General features: G+C 42.9%; 1 protein-coding gene across 2 annotated transcripts in view; it reads left to right on the plus strand.

The window, feature by feature from the left end:
• The window catches only part of usp42 (ubiquitin specific peptidase 42), a 69796-nt gene that overhangs the window by 440 nt on the left and 52925 nt on the right, over positions 1 to 16431 (plus strand). The window lies entirely within an intron of this gene.

Consider the following 16431-nt stretch of genomic DNA (forward strand, 5'->3'; position numbering starts at 1 on the left):
GTGTGCGCGCTTGCGCGTGTCAGCCAGCCGCCGCTTTGTTTCCCTTGTGCAGGCTTTAATTGAGTAAAAACGCACCGAGGTATCAATCCCACCTAGCCCTTTCAAGGGCGAAAGGGTGTCTGAAGGTAGTGGGGTATAGGGTAAGGAGAGGCTGAACCCGTTGCAAGGCACAGCTCCTCTTCCTCCCCCTTCTCCCAGGGTTGGGTACAGCGTGTCTGCCTTGTCTTATTTTGTGAATGAATTCTTCCACAAGTCATTCTTACAACCAGTTTTACTAACCAGTAGTATCCGGGAACGCGAAAAAAAAGAATGGAGATTTGCATCCGAAAAGATTTTCTTTTCCACCTTTATGCCGATTTATGGTTTCTTTTTGATCTTTTTCTACTAGTCGTATTGACAAGCGATTACATTTATTTTCTGTGATCTATTTGTAAATATTTTAAATTGCTCGTTTTATACTCGTAAATACCGGAACGCGCAACCCACGCCACCGCTCTTGTTTTAATGGAATTTTGTTTGGCATGTATGCCTAAGGTTTCTTTTGCGATTGCCTTTGCCCGAAAATTCGGAAATATTATGGGGCAGAATTTCAGGAGTAAGATTCAGTCCTATTAATGCCAATCACGATCACAATTGGAAGTGAAATGTTGTTTGTTCTAAATTAATAAATGCTGTGAGACAATTTGTTTATAACATTAGACCTTTTCAGTAATGTTATGGCTTAACATATCAACATAGAAAGTATGTGCAGGAGTAGGTAATTCGGCCCTTCGAACCAGCACCGCCATTCAATATGACCATGGCTGATCATCCAGAATCAGTACCCTGTTCCTGCTATTTCCCATACCCCTTGATTCCGTTAGCCCTAAGATCTCTGTCTAACTCTCTTTTGAATACATCCAGTAAATTGGCCTCCACTGCCTTCTGTGGCAGAAAATTCCACAGATTCACAATTCTGGGTGAAAAAGTATTTCCTTATTTCAATCCTAAATGGTCTACCCCTTATTCTTAAACTGTGACCCTTGGTTCTGGACTCCCAACACGGGGAACATTTTTCCTGCATATAGCCTGTCCAATCCTTTAAGATTTGTATATGTTTCTATACGATCCCCTTTATCTTTCTAAATTCCAGTGAATATAAGACCAGTCAATCCATTCATCGTATGTCAATCCTGCCATCATGGGAATTAACCTGGGGAACCTAAGCTGGAGGAATAGCAAGAATGTCCTTCCTCAATAGCAAGAATGTCCTTCCTCAAACTAGGAGACCAAAACTGCACACAATACTCCAGGTGCGGTCTCACCAGGGCCTTGTACAACTGCAGTAGAACCTCCTTGCTCCTATACTCGATTCCTCTCGCAATGAAGGCCACATGACATTTGTTTTCTTCACTGCCTGCTGTATCTGCATGCTTACTTTCAATGACTGATGTACAAGGACACCTAGATCCAATTGCACCTCCCCTTTTCCTAATCTGACACCATTCAGATAATAATCTGCCACCTTGTTCTGTCACCAAAGTGGACAACCTCACCTTATATTTTTGTACAATTTTAATTTGACTTTTTACGCACATTTTTTTGGGGGGAGTGAGATGGCAGCACAGTGGAGTACTTGGTAGAGGAGCAGCTTCACAACATCAGAGACCTGGGATTGATCCTGACTTTGAGTGTTGTCTGTGTGGAGCTTGCACGTTCTCACTGTGACCGTGTAGGTTTCCTCTGGGTTCTTCGGTTAATTGGCCTCTGTAAACTGTTCCTAGTATGCAGGGAGTAGATGTGAAAATGGGATAACAGAACTAGTGTGAACGGATGTTTGATGATTGGTGTGGGCCAAAGGGCATGTTTCTGCATGGTTTCTCAGCTAAAATAGGCCCTTTGGCCCAATTTGCCCATACCAACCAAGATGCCCCATCTCGCTAGTCCCACCTGCCTGCATTTGGCCCATATCCCTCTAAATCTCTCCTATCCATGTACCTGTCCAAATGTCTTTAAAATGTAATTATAGTACCAAATGCTTTGAGAGTTCTGTATAGAATACAAATGCCATCATGCAAGTCTTCATGCCGATTGGTACCAAAGAATGGCTGTATCTTTTTTTTTAAATTGCAGCCACATTGAATAAGTATTAGAGTCATACAGCACAGAAATAGACCCAACTTGTCCATGCCAAATAAGATGCCCCATCTACACTAGCCCCACCTGCATGTATTTGGCCCGTATCCCCCAAAATCTTTCCTATTCATGTTCCTGTCCAAATGTCTTTTAAATGTTGTTATAGTGCCTGTGTCAACTACCTCCTCTGGCATCTTGTTCCATATACCCACCACCCTTTGTGAAAATGTTTTAAATCTAACCACTCTCACCATAAACCTATATCCTCTGGTTCTTGATTTCCCCAACGCTGGATAAAATACTCTACCCTATCTATCTCCTGCATTATCTTATACACCTCTATAAGACCGCCCCTCATCCTCCTGTGCCCCAAGGAATAAAGTCCTAGCCTGCCCAACCTCTCCCTATAGCGCAGCCCCTAAATTCCAGACACCCTCGTAAATCTTCTCTGCACTCTTTTCGTTTCTCTGCACATCTTGTATGTGTATGTGACAAATAAAGTTGACTTGACTTAACTTTTCAGATTAACAGCATCCTTTCTAAAGAAGAGTGACCCAAACTGAACACAATACTCCTAATGCAACCTCCACAATGTCATGTACTCCTGAAGTGATTAAATTCAAACATTTAAAAATGACTACAAAGTTATTAGATTGCTGAACAAAATGTTTCGCTCATTGCTGTTGTCGCTCAGTTCAGTATATAGTCTTTCAGTGATCTGGTTCATTCTTGGTTGTTGTCTGGCATAGTTTAGCAAATTCTATACACAGATTTAGGGCAATATTTCATCATTTAATCCCATTCCAGCCTGGGAGGCCCACATTCCTGCGAGTGATTTTTAAGTGGCACAGAGATTTGTCCCTCAGACATGTGCTACAGGTTAGAAGTTATGCTAGTTTTCCACTCTTGTTCTTGCCTTGCAAGTGCATTCATTTGAAGTACCTTGTTAAATAATTTTGTGTTTCATGCTTCACGCTAGCAGGTTTAGCAAAAAGCATTTAAAATGAGAATTGTATAAAGTGCACTTTACTTGGTTTAGAATGTAGAAACAAAGAACTGCAGATGCTGGTGTACACAAAAGGATATAAAGTGCTGGAGTAACTCAGTGGGTCAGGCAACATCTCCGGAGAACATGGACAGGTGACATTTCAGATCAAACGATCCAACCTGAAATGTCGTCTAAACATGTTCTCCAGAGATGCTGCTAGACCTGCTGAGTTACTCCAGCATTTTGTGTCCTTTTAAGTTTAGAGCAATGATGTCCAAGAGAGTTGAGAGTGTTTTATTGTCATATGTTCCAGATAGAACAAGGAAATTCTTACTTGCAGCAGCACAGCAGAATATGTAAACATAGTACACGGTAAACAATATAATAAATGAGAAAAGTCCAGTGTGTATATATACATGCATACGTACACATAACAAACAAACAATAAAAGTGCAATAATAACAATAACAGTCTATGTAGATCAGAGCTTATTTGAGGTTGTAGTGTTTAATAGCGCAGTGGCTGCAGGGAAGACGTTGTTCCCGAACCTGGAAGTTACAGTTTTCAGGTTCCTGAGCCTTCTTCCCGATGGCAGGGGTGAAATGTGTATGTAGCCAGGGTGGTGTGGGTCTCTGATGCTGGCTGCCTTTTTGAGGCATGTTGGTCATGAGTCACATGTGACTAATTAGGAATCTGGATGTAAGTAACTACATTTCTGATGTAGAATGGATTTATTGAGACTGTGATATTCAGTTTGTGGATGTGAACTTTGGTAAAATAACGAAGGAAAATAATATGTGCAATTTTTTACTATTCTGCTTTCTTGACTGGCTGTCCAACAAAATTTATCTTTTGTGAGGTTATGTAGTATCCTCAGCCAGTGACATTGAAATGACACAACTCCATTAATATTTGTGGTTTTCGTTTTATGAACAACATTAATTTAGAGGATACATTTTCCTAATCACCAATCAATGTATCTTTTAAAATGTCAGGTTTCCAAAGGTAGACTTGCATTTGGCTGATGGAATTTATTGTGATGTATGGCTGTGAAGAAGTTTGCTGTAAAATTAAATATTTTGCTGCATTTACATTGCCACTTAAATTATTTAAATAGCATTTTCGTGTTCTGCTGAGCGTCAAAACCTGATTTGCAGACAAGTGCTGTGGAACAAAAACATTGGCTATGTTCAGGTTTAACATGAACATTTTTTTGTACAGTGTAATGAGTAGATCTGTGGATGATTATTAATGTTGATGCTAGAGGTGATTTTTTGAAATGTACATTTTAAGTAAATATGCTACTTGTATCCGTGCCTCAAATAATTTTGGAATGTAACTGTTATTTACAATATAGAGAATAAGCCTACTATCAACCTCAAGAATTTTCCATTTCATTACTTGTTTGCTCATCATTTGGAAGCTGTTAAAGAGCATCACTTTCCAGTATTCTTCAATCAACATCGGAGTTTTTAATCATCGCTTCCATAGATAGATATAGATATAGATAGATAGATATAGATATGCCATTTATTGTCACTATACATGTACAATGAGATTAAAAGCATCTCGTACTCAGTGCATACATATAATTTAGTACAAAAAACAAGAAACAGAAAACAAAACAGGGGGGGGGGGGATAGGTGCACAATTCTGCGGCGCTATATACATATCTATAAAGGCAAAATGGTGAAGGATGAATAGGTAATATTCTTAGGCAGATTTTTAAAGTTATATTAAAATATTAAAAATTATTTTAAAAATATTTAAAATTACAATTACAATACATATTACAGTTCCAAATTTCAGTACGTGGATGGAGTAGATGGAAGTCCGGGTGTTGGGCTGTGAAGTCAGTGCATGTGTGAGTTAAGAGTAGTTATGACTTTCGGAAAACAACTGTTCCTGAGTCTTTTGTCCTAGTTTTGATGCACCTATAGCGCCTTCCAGAGGGCAGCAGGTCGAACAGTCCAAACGCAGGATGGGAGCTGCCCTTGATGATATTCTTTGCCCTGCTAAGGCAACGGGATGTATAAATATCCGTCAGGGAGGGGAGAGGGCAACCAATGATCTTCTGTGCTGTCCTAGTTACCCTCTGAAGCCTCTCCCTGTCTGCCATGGTGCAGCTGCCGTACCATGCTGTAATGCAGTATGTCAGCAGGCTCTCGATGGACGAGCGGTAGAAGGTCAGCAGCAGGTTAGAGTCCAGGTTGTGCTTCCTGAGAACCCTCAGGTAGTGCAGCCGCTGCTGAGCCTTCTTGATGACCGCTGTCGTGTTGTCTGTCCAGGAGATGTCAGCAGAGATAAGGACGCCGAGAAACCGGAAGGTGTTGACCCTCTCCACACACTCGCCGTTGATATGTAGGGGGACTAAGTCGGTGCTGTGCCTCCTGAAGTCGACAATGAGCTCTTTTGTTTTCCTGGTGTTCAGAGCCAGATTGTTTTCTGAGCACCAGGTTGTCAACTTCAGGACTTCCTCTCTGTAGGCTGCCTCGTCTCCCTTTGAAATAAGTCCGACTACAGTAGTGTCATCAGCAAATTTGACAATGCGGTTGTTGTTGTGGGCCGGACTACAGTCGTAGGTGTAGAGACAGTATAGGAGGGGGCTCAGCACACAGCCCTGTGGGGAGCCGGTACTCAACCTGCGAGTGGAGGAGAGGTGGGGGCCGAGTCTCACAGTCTGGGGCCGGTTGGTGAGGAAATCTTTTATCCAGGCACATGTGAGAGTGGGGAGGCCGAGAGTGACCAATTTATCAATGAGAATGTCCGGAATGATTGTGTTGAAAGCTGAGCTATAATCCACAAAGAGCATCCGGACGTAGCTCTGCCTCTGCTCCAGATGGCTCAGCACAGAGTGGAGAGCTACGGTGATGGCGTCTTCCGTGGATCTATTTTGGCGATAAGCGAATTGGTGGGGGTCGAAGTCTGGTGGTAGATAGTCCTTGATGTGCCGGAGGACCAATCTCTCAAAACACTTCGTGATTACCGGAGTGAGGGCCACGGGACGGTAATCATTTAGGCTAGTGATGGGAGACTTCTTCGGCACTGGGACGATTGTGGCTGATTTTAGGCAGGACGGAATAACTGCCTGGTCCAGGGAGAGGTTGAAAATTCTGGTGAAGATGACAGTGAGCTGGTGGGCACACGCTTTGAGCACCTTGCCAGGTACTCCATCTGGGCCGGTAGCCTTCTTGGGGTTCACTGCCAGGAGCACCCGTCTGACATCGTGCTCCCTGACAGTGAGTGGAGTAGTACAGGAGCCAGGTGAGGGTGGGAGCAGGGCTATAGCAGGTGAGTGCAGTTCCAATAGCATACTCTGAAACATCAAAGGGATGGAGGGTGACGGCAGGCGGAGAGATGGTGGGAAAAACAGGAGCACACCGGGACAAGTTGAATCAGTTGTGATCTTATTGAATGACAATACTAGTTCAAGGGAACAATTGAGCTTACTCATGCTGACACAGGAGTAAGCTCCACCGCTCGCTGTCCTGTTGTCCATCACACTGACTTGCTCCGCCCTATGATCTTTGCTCTTTAAAGACAAACCGGGCTGTGAATGCCATGCAGTGTCACCCGTGCAGCAAGTGAGGCCGTCCTGCTCCCGGCGGCAGTCGGAATTTAAGGATTTGCGGGAAGAGGGTGACATGAGCGAGGCCGGCGAGCGGCAGGAGAGGGGTGTTCAGACGGAGAGCACTGCCAGAGGTGAGCGGGATGGCAGGAGGCGCTGAGGTGGCGGCCGGTTACGCTGTCCGGACCTGGCGGCCGCTCTCAGCCACCCAGCTACTACCCGCCCCGGCCACAATGCGGCGGCTCCGCGCCCGAAGCGCCGCGGCAGCGGTGAGTGAGTTGCTGGCATGATATCCGATCCCCTCCTCCTCAACGCTCCTGCCCGACTCCCCACACGCTGTGAAAGGAACTCCCCCCCCCCCCAGCGGCGCTGTCATTTTACAGCCGCTTCCAACTTTACAGCTGCGTCCCATCAACTGTCAGCAATGAGGGATAGACTTGGCAATCCCTCAGTGCAGCAACATCGTTCTTGATGGCAGTGCAGTCACTCAGACCTGGCAGGCTGGCAGCTGAGATATTCTGCCCAAAACAGGTGACGGATTGAGAGAGAAGGGGGAGAGGGTGGACTGAATGACACACACACACACACACACACACACACACACTCGTGCGCAGACACACACACACGCGCGCAGACACACGCGCAGACACACGCACACTCACTCATGCACGCACACACACAGACTCACACACGCACACACAGACTCATTCACACACACACACACACACACACACACACACACACACATACACAGACTCATTCACTCAAACACACTCATCCAATACTAAAATGCCAAGTAACTTCAGAACGTGTTGAATATACAGTGTGTAAAACAAATGTTTAAAGCCTCCTGTAGAGGCTGTTGCTGCTGAAGCAAAAACGTGCTTTAAATAACATCCAACAAACACATTCACCATAGACAGAGCAGTCAGCTCTCTTGAATTATTCAACGGCGCCTGCACTCGGTGCCATCTTGACGTCACCCTCTTGCTCCTTGCCACAAACCGGAAATGACGCACTCAGCGCCAGCATGCCGCTAACTGGAAATGACGTCATCGGCGCCATCTTGCAACTAAGCGAAAATCACAGAATGAGCGGCAATTTTGAAATTAAACACAGTCCTGATCTAATAAAATGTTTATTCACGCTTTATCCATCCGAAAACTGTTGCAAGCAAACCCTTTAAAAGCCAAGCCAATTGGACAAAAACACTTTGCAAGTCAACAAAACACATTTGCTGAAAGCCCTTTAAAAAGCCAACCTAATTGGGCAAACACTTTGCAAACAACAAACACATTTACTGAAAACCACATCCCGGGGACTCACCGTGGAGTAGACGTGCGTTCAGTGTTATTCGCAGCTCAGAGAGCCGTGAGCCACGACACTTCTAGGTTTTATAGTCCCTCCCCCTGCCGCCAGCAGGGGCAGCAGGGAGAATGGCGAATTTTTTAAAAACATTAATATCTCTGATTTTTCATCGGTGGGGAAAAATCCTCTGGTCCAGTCCAGCGGAGGGGGGGGGCTCTGAGCGAGGTGGCCAAAAATGACGGCCGTAAGTGGCGGCATTCTCGGAAATCACATCGCAGTGAGTCAAAAGCGGACAAGATTTTACTTTTAATAATATAGATAACATTTTGAAATACAAAATAAAAACCTGATCTTCTTTGGGGAGGAAATCTGCTGACTTGCCTGACCCAGACCATCTTCTTCTGGACCCATTGATGTGGTTGACAGGTCATAGAACCACACAGCATGGAAACAGGCCTTTTGTCCCAACTTGTCCATACCGGCCAAGACATCTCCATCTATGCTAGTCCCACCTGCCCACATTTTCCCTATATCCCTCTAAAACGTTCCCATCCATGTACCTGCCCAAATGTCTTTTGGTCAGTTCGGAAACATGTAGGGAAGGACTGCAACTGCTGTCCTTGCCGGCGATATTCACACCCGGTGACCAAACAAATAAAAATTATAATAGAAAAGTTTACCACAATAGGTTAAGCGATTTGCTTTTGACAACTTGTTACGAGCCATTATACACTTGAATTGTCATCTTTATTTCCAGTTCCGGATGTTGCAAAGGTGCTGACATGTTTCAGCTGCATATTAAGCAGTGCACCATTGCTTACAGTAATTGCTCAGTTCATTCACTTTACTCAGCAGGTCTTGCTGAAGAATGCAAGGAAGTAGCCTATGGCTATCAAAATTCATTATAGTTACCTTTTAAAGTATTTGATCTGGTTGGATTGATGTATTTTAACTATGTATTTTGTGGTAAATATTTTGTTCTATCAAGGTAATTAATGCTCAGAAATGAAATGGTCTTCTACTTTATCTGATACAGTCCGCTTACAGTACACCCTAGGTCACTGTACCTGCTTAGAATGTCCCTTAGTTGTAACAGTCACTGGACTTCAGTTGACCTAGTTTGTTAGATTACAAACAGCCAGTTCCATATTACAGGGAGTTGTGAAGATGGCACCTACCTGTTAGAGTGAGATTTTATCAAGCACATTATCTCTGGTTGATAAAGAACCTTTCTTCCTGGTAGTAAGAGCTATATTTAAACCTAAATTGTATGAGAATTATGTCGTCTTTTAGGTTATACCAACAAAGTTATTGACATTTGCCTACATGGAGTGCCTTCATGAAAAGATATTCATTGAACTGCAATAAGACAAATAAAATAGGAATTTAATAGCTTTGTTTCCATGGTTTTTTGAGGAAAGCCAGAGAAAACACTTTTCTTTCAGTTCTTGCATTTTAATTTTTTTTAATTCTCTTGCACCATGGCAATCTGTCGATTGATTGTTTGCTCAATTCAATCTCACCTTAAACACCATTTATTCTTCCCTCAACTGTTTCCCCCATTCTCCAGACTTCAGTGCATCCTTTGAACTAAGCTTGTCTTCTCCATATGATACGATATAACTTTATTTATCTCAGGAGGGAAATTGATCTGCCAACAGTCATAAAACACAAAATACATGAAATTAAAGTGATGAGTGAAAAGGAGTGGGGATGTGCAAATATTGGGGAGGGGTGGCAGGTTGTCAGTCTCCATTTACCCCATGACAGAAGTGGGAGGATTTGGACAGTTTGATATGGTTTTCATACTGCTCCACACATCCCTCATGGTGTTCTGCTGATATTTCAGCTCCAGATTCTTCCTGTAGTCGTCCTTTTGCCCTGTCTCAGTCTCGCCTTCACGTCTTCCATGACTTGCACAACCACACTTCTTGTTACTGCAGGTAATTAAAGATATAAATTCCAACCTATACTTCCTGTTCCCTTATCCAGGCCTTTGGAAATATAGTATAGTTCACTTCAATAAACAGTGGACCTTTAGACATCATTAGCTATAGGGGAAAAGGTGTATTAAAAAAAAAATCATAAATTGTTTAAAACTGCATTTTGATAATTGTAACTTTTTTTGAAATTTAAATTATTAAAATGAACAATTAAAGTATTTGGCTTCACTTGGTGTGCTGGTTGAACGGTTATTTGGCTGATCTGCCCTGGGGCTGATTAACTGACAAAATTCACACGTTTCCAATTTAAAATGTACTTCTGTCTGTAACCACAAATATGCATTCACTTATACCCAGACTTGTATTAGAAATCCCCAATAATCAAAATTGCGGTTTAAATTTAAAGACTCTTTAAGTTTGCAGTTTGCTCTTTCAAAGCCATGTCCCACGGTACGAGTTCATTCTAAGAGCTCTCCCGAGTTTAAAAAAAAATCAAACTCATGGTAAGCACGGAGAATGAACGTAGCGGTACGTCGGAGCTCGGGTACGTCTCTTAGCGCTAACGGCAGGTACTCGGGAAGACTCGCTAATGGCAGGTAAGCATGGGAAGACTCGTGAAGATTTTTCAACATGTTAAAAATTGTCCACGAGAGTCCCGAGTACCGACGAGTGGCCATTACCGTAAATCTCCGAGTTTGAATCAGGGCAAACTCAGGAGAACTCTTGGAATGAACTCATACCGTGGGACAGGGCTTTTACCCAGGCAGAGGGACTGGCCTCTGCCTAATGATACCCTGTTGATCCTCAGTTTCAATAATTTAGTTTATTTAGTCTCCAAATAATAGTTTATTGATGGAAATTATTGTCTTTTCCTCGGTGGTTTTCCCACGTCCCCATGACTTTAAACCACGCCCCCCAGTGTGTCCTTTAAACATAGTTTCCCCAAGACCTGCACAACCGCACGTTCAGTTAAGGAAAGTAATGAAAGATACAAACTCCGGCCTTTATTTCTTCTCTCTTTCTGTGAGCTCACAGCACCGTGCAAGATCAGATGACCCATCAGTGTCTTGGTATATTATTGTCACAAGTATCAAGATACAGGGAGAAACATTGAGTGCTGTCCAGACAAATATGCTATACCAGAGTGCAATCACACCATACACAAATATAACAGGTAGTGCAAACTGAAATGGGGACAACATTTAAAGGAGATGTGTGGTGCTAGATTTTTTTACACCGAGCATGGTATGTGCCTGAAATATGCTGCTGGGATTGGTAAATAAGGCAGATATGATAGTGGCATTTAGGAGACTTTTGGATAGGCATGTCGATATGCATGGAATGGAGGGATATGGATTATGTGTAAGCAGATAAGACTTAGTCTTGTCATTATGTTTAGCACAGACATTGTGGGCAGTAGGGCCTGTGCTTGTGGTGCACTGTTTGATGTTCTATGGAACAGAATGCAATGCTAGAGTCAGTTATTAAAGATGGGATAGCAGCACATTTGGAAAGTGGTGAAATCATTGGAAAAAGTCAGCATGGATTTACAAAAGGTAAATCATGTCTGACGAATCTTATAGAATTTTTCGAGGATGTAACTAGTAGCGTGGATAGGGGAGAACCAGTGGATGTGGTGTATCTGGACTTCCAGAAGGCTTTCGACAAGGTCCCACATAAGAGATTAGTATACAAACTTAAAGCACACGGCATTGGGGGTTCAGTATTGATGTGGATAGAGAACTGGCTGGCAAACAGGAAGCAAAGAGTAGGAGTAAACGGGTCCTTTTCACAATGGCGGGCAGTGACTAGTGGGGTACCGCAAGGCTCAGTTCTGGGACCCCAGCTATTTACAATATATATTAATGATCTGGATGAGGGAATTGAAGGCAATATCTCCAAGTTTGCGGATGACACTAAGCTGGGGGGCAGTGTTAGCTGTGAGGAGGATGCTAGGAGACTGCAAGGTGACTTGGATAGGCTGGGTGAGTGGGCAAATGTTTGGCAGATGCAGCATAATGTGGATAAATGTGAGGTTATCCATTTTGGTGGCAAAAACAGGAAAGCAGACTATTATCTAAATGGTGGCCGACTAGGAAAAGGGGAGATGCAGCGAGACCTGGGTGTCATGGTACACCAGTTATTGAAAGTAGGCATGCAGGTGCAGCAGGCAGTGAAGAAAGCGAATGGTATGTTAGCTTTCATAGCAAAAGGATTTGAGTATAGGAGCAGGGAGGTTCTACTGCAGTTGTACAGGGTCTTGGTGAGACCACACCTGGAGTATTGCGTACAGTTTTGGTCTCCAAATCTGAGGAAGGACATTATTGCCATGGAGGGAGTGCAGAGAAGGTTCACCAGACTGATTCCTGGGATGTCAGGACTGTCTTATGAAGAAAGACTGGATAGACTTGGTTTATACTCTCTAGAATTTAGGAGATTGAGAGGGGATCTTATAGAAACTTATAAAATTCTTAAGAGGTTGGACAGGCTAGATGCAGGAAGATTGCTCCCGATGTTGGGGAAGTCCAGGACAAGGGGTCACAGCTTAAGGATAAGGGGGAAATCCTTTAAAACCGAGATGATTTTACAGAGGGTGGTGAATCTCTGGAACTCTCTGCCACAGAGGGTAGTCGAGGCCAGTTCATTGGCTATATTTAAGAGGGCGTTAGATGTGGCCCTTGTGGCTAAGGGGATGAGAGGGTATGGAGAGAAGGCAGGTACGGGATACTGAGTTGGATGATCAGCCATGATCATATTGAATGGCGGTGCAGGCTCGAAGGGCCGAATGGCCTACTCCTGCACCTAATTTCTATGTTTCTATGATACAACTATGGAGAAATTGAAGATTTAAAAAATGGAAGGGCTGCCAAGAAATTGGGAATACATCCTTAGTTTGTGAGGGGCCCGTTCAATGGACTTATGATAGTGATGAATAAGCCGTTCTTGAATCTGGTTGTATGTAGTTTCAAGTTTTATTATATTCTGCCTGATGGGAATGGTGAGAAGAAGGAATGCTCAGGATGTGAGTCGCCGTTGATTATATTGGCTGCTTTCCTGAGGCAGCATGGTCTAGATGGAGCCTATGTGAGGGAGGCTGGTTTGTGTGATGGACTGAACTGAGTCCACAACTCTGGTATTTCTTGCGATCATTGGCAGAGCAGTTGCCAAATCAAATTATGATGCTTTCAGATAGGATGTATTTTACAGTGCATCTTCAGAAATAGGTTAGAGTCATTGGAGATCTGCAGAATTTCCTTAAACCTCCAAGGAAGTAGAGGCAATAATGTGCTATCTTGGCTGTCGCGTCAATTTGGTTAGACCAGGGTAATTTTGGTGTTTTATTGCTCAGAAACGTGAAGCTCTTGACCATTTCCACTTCAGCATCATTGATGCAGACTGCGGCACTCCACCCCGCCTCCTGAAACCCATGACTAGCTCCTTTGATTTGCTGACGTTGAGGGCGAGGTTGTTATCTTGACACTGTATTACTAAGTTTTATATGCACTTGCACTCAGTCTTGGCACTGTTCGAGATATGGCCCACTGCAGTGGTGTTATCTGCAAACTGGGAATGGAGTTAGAACAGAATTTGGCCATACAATCGTGTGCAAAGGGAGTATATAAGAGACTGAGAATGCAGCCTTATAATCACTGTGGAGGGTTTTATATTACCTATCCTTGCTGATTATGGGTCATAATTTGAGGATCCGGTTGCAGAGAGGGATGCTGCCCTACATCCACGAGTTTGGAGATGATTTTGTTGGAAGTATGGCATCAAAGGTGGAGCTATTGTCAATAAATAGAAGTCTGACGTAGGTGTCCTTGTTACCCAGACCTTCCAATGATGTGTGCAGGGCCAGGGGAATGGTGTCTGCAGGGAACCTGTTGTGAAGGTAGGTAAATTATATGGGATCGAGGCTTGTCTGGGAGGCTGGGGTTAGTGTGCGCCATGACTAGCCTCTCAAGGTACTCCACGATGGTGGATGTCAGTCACTGGACAGTTGTCATTAATGCATGTTACATTGCTTTCCTTAGCACAGCAATGATGGTTGTCTTAAAGCAGACAGAAACCTCAGAATGGATCGTGAAACTTCCTCTAATGGTCAGCTGACCAGTGAATATTTGCCTTCATAAGTAATTCATAGTGTGAAGATCTTTGGGATTTCAGCCAGATTATGCAACATTGTGTGTAAATCAGATATTACTTCAGTGGAGCTAGTTCATGGGCAGAACTCCATTTGTTGCTGAGCCTTTACCTTCCCTTTACTGCCTGCAATTAATATGTGAAGATATAGGATGGTTCGTTGGCAGACAGCATTTATGGCCAGCTGTAGTTTGGACTGTGTAAAATTGCACCAAAATGTATTGACTATTGCATATGGACTCAGTGGGCTGTTTCCATGCACAGGGTAGTTAATCGGGGATAGACACAAAGTACTGGAACAACTCAGCGGGTCAGGCAGCACCTCTGGAGTAAAGGAACAGGTCGGAACTTTTCTTCAGACTCAAAGACTTAATCAGGGATTGTCTTTATGTATGGCAATAATCGAGCTGATCTATGTGCAAAAATGCATTTCACTGTACCTTTGGTACACGTAACATTCAAAGATCCATTAAACCATTGTTCTTGTATTTATGCAACTACAATCCATTGCATCAGGAATTATCTTCAAGTATGCCTGCCATCCTGGCCATTCTGATTTCTTGCTCCTGCTTTCTGGGAAAGATTCAGGAGCTTGAAAGCACTGACATCCAGACAAGAACAACTTCTTCCCCACCGCTATTAGATTCCTGAACTAATTGCCTCTTTCACACCCGCTCCTGAAGGAACTACTAGTTACTCTTACTCTTAACTTCCCATTTAGTTATTGTACATAATTTGTTTTCAAGTATTTGGATTGCACTACAATCTTGAGCCATTATATTGTTTTGCACTTTATATTTATTGTGTTTGTGTTTACAGTATGTATGCTATTTACTCTGCTAGCTTCATGTGTACAAGGAATTTCATTGCAACCTGGTGTGTATGATGGACTAATCTGAATCTGGTTATGGAGGAATGTTAGTGATCTTTGTTTCATCCCTTTGATTGATAAAAACGAACCCACTCACTTTTCCTAAAACTATTTTGCACATTTCGATTTCTATTCTGGCGCTACCGATGTGTCCCTGGATTTTTTTAAATTGGTTTGTTTAAGCAATAGCCAGAAATGGAGGAAGGCATTACTTGTATTTGACAGAAAAATATTAGGAACTTTATTTACATTATTCTTCACACAAAGGTAAATGTGTGCTAACATTTTAATCCGTGCTCTTTCCAGTATTTTTGCATCTCATTCTTCCATTTGTGCTGCCTTGTACAGTGAATGTAAAACATTCCTTTCCATTTTCTGTGTAGGCAGCTGTTACAAATATGCTTTGTGCAATTTTCTACTCATATCAATATTGTAAAAGCTGGATTAAGTATTGAGTTTTTTTATTAGCATGCTTTTATGACTTACCTACAGATTTTGTTGCATTCAGATTGTAAGACCTGTCAGCTTTGGGGAGGTCCTCCCTGCAACTCTGCTGCATGCTTGCTGATGTCACTCTGCTGTGACCTTGTGCTAACTCCCAGGGTACGTCAAAAGAGAAGTGAATCTGGAAACAGTGGAGCTCTTCAAACATAAATAGCACACACTGATAAACGACAGTACTACAAATCATCTTCCAGCAACCCTGATTGCTTCGCTCTATCTTATAGTTTTTAACAAGTAGTACTAGGAGGGAATTTGCCATATATGAACGGCATCATCACAGGCGTGGAACTGTGGACATTGGGAACCTCTCCATTGGAGAGAACAGCCAGTGCTAACATGACAACAATATCATCAGCCATGTTGATACCCTTTGGATATCCCAGAAGTTGTGTAACTCTCTGACTCTGAAGAAAAGTTATTGTTCAATACTTTAGTTCAGTAAAGTGTATGGATTACTGTGTATGCACCTCGGATGCACTTACTAAATTTGGAGATTTTTAACAGATTTTAACTTTGATCACTGACCCTGTTGAGGGATGGAAGATAGACCCACTTATAAAGTTCATAAAACTTTATATTTAAAACGGTATATTTTATATGTTGGTGTTTAAGAGGTTTTTAGATTGGCGCATGGATATTGCATGGAATGGAGGAGTATGGACCATGCGCAGGCAGATGAGATTAGTTTATCATGACATCATGTTCAGCACACCCGTTAAGGACCGAAGGGCATCTTCCTGTGCTGTTTTGTTCTGTGTTCTATATATCATTTTCCATTCTAGCCCACCCATGTTGGTTCCCTGGGTTGTTTTATTTAGTTTGTGTGCAATTAAGATGTGGCCAGAAATAGAAGACATTTTCTGTTTGATATCTCAGTATGAAGAAGGGTCCCAACCCTAAACATCATCTATCCATTTTCTCCAGAGATACTGCCTGACTCGCTGAGTTACTCCAGCACCTTCTGGCTACTTTGGTTGAAACCAGCATCTGC

The sequence above is a fragment of the Amblyraja radiata genome, chromosome 22 (assembly GCF_010909765.2).
Source record: "Amblyraja radiata isolate CabotCenter1 chromosome 22, sAmbRad1.1.pri, whole genome shotgun sequence".
Lineage (NCBI taxonomy): Eukaryota > Metazoa > Chordata > Chondrichthyes > Rajiformes > Rajidae > Amblyraja > Amblyraja radiata.